Source organism: Bicyclus anynana, chromosome 12 (assembly GCF_947172395.1).
Source record: "Bicyclus anynana chromosome 12, ilBicAnyn1.1, whole genome shotgun sequence".
NCBI lineage: Eukaryota > Metazoa > Arthropoda > Insecta > Lepidoptera > Nymphalidae > Bicyclus > Bicyclus anynana.
Window position 1 is genome coordinate 9,204,014 of NC_069094.1, and position 6,000 is coordinate 9,210,013.

A 6,000-nucleotide genomic window follows, 5' to 3' on the forward strand; every position below is an offset into this window, starting at 1 on the left:
CAATCTTTTTTTATACCCACGACGGTACTTAGTACGAAGAGGGTATAATATGCGTTTGGGGTTAGAGGGTGTATATACAAAACAATGTCGTCACTTCTACGAAACTACTTGTCCGATTTTGATGCGATTTTCAGTGAGAGGCTTAGGGTAGATTGGTGCATATTCTTTGATAAATATTACGGTGACAACTCACTAGAGAAGCTGCAATACAAATTAGTTTGTGCAAAATTAAAACTACCAGTCGGTTAACAAGGTTTTCAATTATGGGTTCAGGCCGAGGATATATTTTAAATTTATTTTTTAATTTTACCTTTTTTATAAATAGTGAAGTCGTCAAACGCTTCTTTCTATTTTAATAAAGAATAACCAGGTAGATAGATGGAAAAAACCACAAAAGATAGTTTTTTGTGTTCAGTTTTACTGCCCTTTTCTCGTGCCATATCCATTTTAGTAATGTTCAAAAAAATAGTTTTTGTGTCTGTTACACCTATTTTATCGCCTCATTTCAATTCTTCGTAATTTTATTCGATTTACTGACATTTGTTAAGAGAAACAAATTTAGAAATCATATTATGGTAATTATTATATAACAACTTTCATCTTAAACCGTATCAAAAAAACGCTTTGTTGATGAAAACTTTATGAACTTTCGGAAAAGAGGATTAAAACTTTGATAACATAATTTTCCGTTCGGATGCATAATCTTTGTTCAGCTATTTTTTACCGTCTCAAACTTTCTATTGATGTCAAAACCAAAGGTTAAACTCTCGGTTAATCCATGGTCAAAGTTATTGAAGCGCTATTGATATTGTAAAAAATATTATTTACTTTATAATTACTGTGGATAATAAAATAAGGCTGGTCTCTCCTCTGATCGTCCTTCTCTAATTTATTTATTTAAATTTTCTTTATCATCATCATTATAAGCCTATATTAATGGCCATTCCTCCCTCCTTACAGGTGTGGTGATACGGATCTTGGAGCACCCATCCAATGCGTGTTAGCAGGCTTAACGAATAATTCAAGGTGATAATGATAAAGGTCGCAACCGACGCCTTAACGTGCTCTCCGAGGCACGGCGGTTTAACATTACACCGCCAACTTCCCAACTCTGGGCTGACATTTTTTCCTGATTTTTAGAAGAAAGAAGCTTAGTACTTCACAGCCTGACCTGGATTCATACAGGATACCATGACCCGAAGCTACCATTTCTAAATAGTGGACCAACCTACATGACTGAATTTATAACATACTTAGTAGATTATTGTTGTCGTCTTTTTTTTTTCGTCCTCTGAAATTACATTATTTTAGGCATTGTACGCATCGGATGCATCGCATCAAACGGATTTTATAGTATTCTTTTAGAAAGTCATACAAGTGCGTCCATTGATCAGCATCGAACGGATTTTATCTACCGTAAAATTAAAAATCCGTTTGATGAAATGCGTCCAATACGTACAATACGTACAGTGTACGCCTACTATAGATGCCACAGTACTGTTGTAAAATTTACAAAACTAATAAACAATCTTCATTTATCACCAAGTCTATTAAAGTTCAATGTTTAAATCCAAACAAAATAATCAGAATACAAGTAGGTACAGGCGAAATCTCTTTCTTTAGAGTAATTTATCTTCTTCAATTTGTCTTAGGGGTCCGCTGCGCAAACAGAATATTTTGTATTTTAATTAAGCGAGCGGGCTGATTCCATAGTCGTGATTAGTACGCCCAGGGCAGGCTTGCAGTAACTGACAATCAATTATGACATTTATTGAATCTTTAAACAGGCTTTAAAGATATTTCTGCTAAATTTTTGTGTAAGATTTTGCATTTTTTTATGTTCATGGCTTCTATGATACCGTGATGTCAGAAATATAGTTAGTATATAATAGTATAGTTTTTTTGTATTCTGATTTCTTAAAGATGACAAGACCTAAAAATATTTGCAAGAAAGAAGAACTGCATAATAAAAAAAATATCAGTGTGGATTGCAGTATTGAAAAATTCATAAACAATTTAATGAGCTGAAGAAAGTCGCAGAAAAATGGATGTTATTTAAAATTTCACAGAAATACAATAAAACAGTTTCTACGTATTTGAAGTTAGATTCAAAGGTCACTTCGATACCGTTTTAGAGTTGAACTAGTTGAGAAGTACAGAAATAAGTCTTTTAAAATCTCCATGTTAGCGCCGAGAAACTCCCGAGTCGAGTGCAGTGCATAAAGATCGTTGCTGTAAGAGACGGTGGAAATGTACGATACGTGCTTTTATATATTTTCTCAATTTTCACATTGAATCTCCATATTTTCACTATTTATTCTCAACTGATGTGAAAGGAAACTTAAGGCACAAACCGTTCAATATAAAGTATTAATATAGTAGTCGAAGTCGAAAATTAAGGTACCGGGCAAAAACTTAACATCCAAAATTGTAGCATTTGTACATTTAATTCTTAATTAAAATAAAACATGGAATACTCTACTGAATAATTTTATTTTACCGCATTCGTAGTGAAAGTAGAGTGTAACACGCGTTGCTAAAGCCATTTTTTATATCAAAGAAATTGAAATTTTAACTCGGTTTCTATTTAAGGGCCTCGCCTTGCGGCTCGTGCCCTTAAAATACCTCGTTTAAAATGGGTTATTTTAACCTCCTTGTATAACTATCCACTATTAGGTATTTAAGTAATAAAACAAGGGCCTGCGATAGCCAGATACACCTTATTTTTTAAAACATGAAAGTTTTATATTTATAGCAAAAGTACGGATGATTATTCGGCTTAGACTAATTGGAAGGTAGCAAGTTTCTGTATCTACTTGTACTCCTCCTTTGCATGTAAGCGTCAGCAATAGAGTTCATTAGACGACAGCTAAAAAAAATAATAATATACCTAGGTACATAAGAAATGGCACTGTGGCAAAGCTTGGATCAAGTCATATTAGTAGGTGTCCTTAATACCGCATCAGGGGAAGGAGGTCTTTATCTACCCTTTAATGTTACAGCCCTGCGAGCAATTTATTGCTCACACACCTGACGCCACGAGCCCGAAGAAGCTTTTTGGCAAATAAAATATACCATTTAGGTACTTTCGTAGGTAATTTTTTATATCAAAGAAATTGATATAGCTATTTTTAAAAGATTAAGACAGATTGCAGAATATATTATCGATAATAAGTTAACGTGATGGTATTAGCTAGTGAAAACATTGGGCATGTAGACAACACATAAAAGGTATTTTTAATAAGAAATTTCTATGGAGTAGGCAATGATTGGCATTTTGATGAATATTTTCAAGCCACTGTCTGTCTAGGTATCAGAGATGTATCAGATCCTATGTCCTTTATTATGATATACTTATTTTGTCTATCGTTATCAACCCATATTTGGCTCACTGCTGAGCTCGAGTCTCCTCTAAGAATGAGAGGGATTAGTCCTTAGTCCACCACGCTGGTCCAATGCGGATTGGCAGACTTCACACACGCAGAGAATTAAGAAAATTCTCTGGTATGCAGATTTCCTCACAATGACCGTTTGACTCCTTTAACGTTTGAGCCACGTGGTATTTAATTTCTTAAAATGCACCCAACTGAAAAGTTGGAGAAGCCATGTCCTGGACCCACAGTCTCCGGAATCGGAGGCGGAGGTCATATCCATTGGGCTATCACGGCTTATTTTGTCTAATACAGTTTAATGGTTTATCTTACTATATGTGAAGTTTAGTAAACGTATGTACAATATTGAAAACTATCATTAATTTATATATTTTTACGGGTACGTTCACTGGTGTGCTAAATGTAATAAGAGTGAATCTGCAAATTACGTTTAAATTAGTTCCACAAATTCTATTTTGCCAACATGACAATGATATATTGGACTTTGCATGTGGTGTTAGAAACAAAACTACACCACACAGAATCGTGATCGCGTGAAAATTAACGGACCGTAATGCACAATGTTCGTTCTCAGCCCAAAATGTAGCTGTTAACAGCTAAAGCCTCGTTTAAATCAAATTCGAGCTAACTCGCAAAATAAATAGGAATGAAATAACTTGTAAAGTCGCAACTTGTTTAATTTTAACTTCAATCGCATTAGCGTAGAAATACTTGCGGAAGCTGAAATATTGTTATCACAAATATTTTTCTTTATTATTTCTTCTTTTCTTTCTTTTTTTATTTTTTTTTTATCTCATTTTTCTTTCATGTTATATTTTTTCATTCTTATCGCATTTACTATTTTTCTAGTTGATTTTTTACACCTTGTGTCCAAAAAACCCAAACATTTTTTCCTAAATAAAATTTAGCCTATGTTACTTGTGGATAATGTAGCTTTCGAATGGTGAAAGAATTTTTAAAATCGGTCTAGTAGTTTTTGAGCATATTCATTACAAACAAACAAACATACAAACAAAGTTTTTCCCTTTATATTATTAGTATAGATAAAGATTGTTTTAAACTTTCTATCATAAGAAAGAGCTCTAATTTGAAAGTGAAACTGGACATTTTTAACGCTGCCGTCCCTATTCGCGCGTCCCGCTATTCCAACGCACGTTTGCTGTTAACTAAAATTACGAAAACCGACGAAATGCTTTTTGAAACACGGCGGAGTAGCATCAGTAACTTTACAACTCCGAGCTGCAACGAGAATTTCTGAAAAAAAAAAACTTAATATCAGTGTCTAACGTAATTCATGTGAACCTTGGACCTCACGAAGCCACATATGCTCACCAATGAGCCAAGAAGGCCGTTGAGTAATGTTTATGGCCTATTCTCGACCCTCTTAATTTTTAGGGTCCACTTCAGAAAATTACTCCTATACTCCGGAATCGCTGGAATCATTCCAAACGTTTGCAAACGCTTAGCCATCTAAAGGCTAAGCATAAAACATTCACGGGCTCCGAATGTATCTGTGTTTAATCCCTTGGAAAATCCGGTTGCATCGCGGAATATTTCTGTGGAGGTTTAAATGTTCTATTTATCAATATTATGTGGATGCTGGTAAGGGCTTTTGTGTTCACGTATTAAGGCTTGTCTGCAAACTCGTGTAATGAATAGTTAGCTGATGTAGTATAAGTCCCCGTTCACACGGCATTGTCCTGCACTTTTTTTATACATTTTTAACTATATAAATAAACAGTGGCATAAACGTTGTATCGCTCCTGCAACTTTTCAGTTGTGTGCTTTTTAAGAAATTAAATATCATATGTCTTAAACGGTGAAGGAAAACATCTTGAGGAAACCTGCTTATCAGAGAATTTTCTTAATTCTCTGCGTGTGTGAAGTCTGCCAATCCGCATTGGGCTTAACTCCTCTCACTCTCAGAGGAGACTCCAGCTCAGCAGTGAGCCGAATATGGGTTGATAACGACGACGAATAGTTAAGCGCAGACGATGTAGTATAAGTCCCCGTTCATACGGTATTCTCCTGCACCTTTTTACAGTATACATTTTTAACTATATAAATAAACAGCGGCATATATGTTATATCGCTCCGAAGCATGAACTTCCAACCTTTCAGTTGTGTGCATTTTAAGAAATGAAACGTGTTTTAAACGGTGAAGGAAAAACATCCTAAGGAAACCATAAACGACGTTGATACCAGAGAATTTCTTAATTCTGTGCATGTGTGAAGCCAGTCCGCATTGGTTCAGCGTGACAGAGGAGACTCGAGCTCAGCAGTGAGCCGAATATGGGTTGATAATGAAGATATGTTGTACATAGATGACGTTGATACTGCAAAAACATATAACCATATTAGACATATACGTTAAAAAATGTGACATATTACGAGTATACGTTAAACATTACTGGCCCTGTGAACGTAGCTAAACATTGAAGCACGCCTATTCTATCCATCGCGTGGTAGAGAGAAAAACACCAAGCAAAGTCCAGGACTTGTGACTACTGAATGTAGGGTTAAGGAATTCCTTGACGATCGATCAACACTCCCCTTCTCTGCTAGTGTTGTTCTCCATACCTATCCAAATTTGGTAAGATCCTATTAG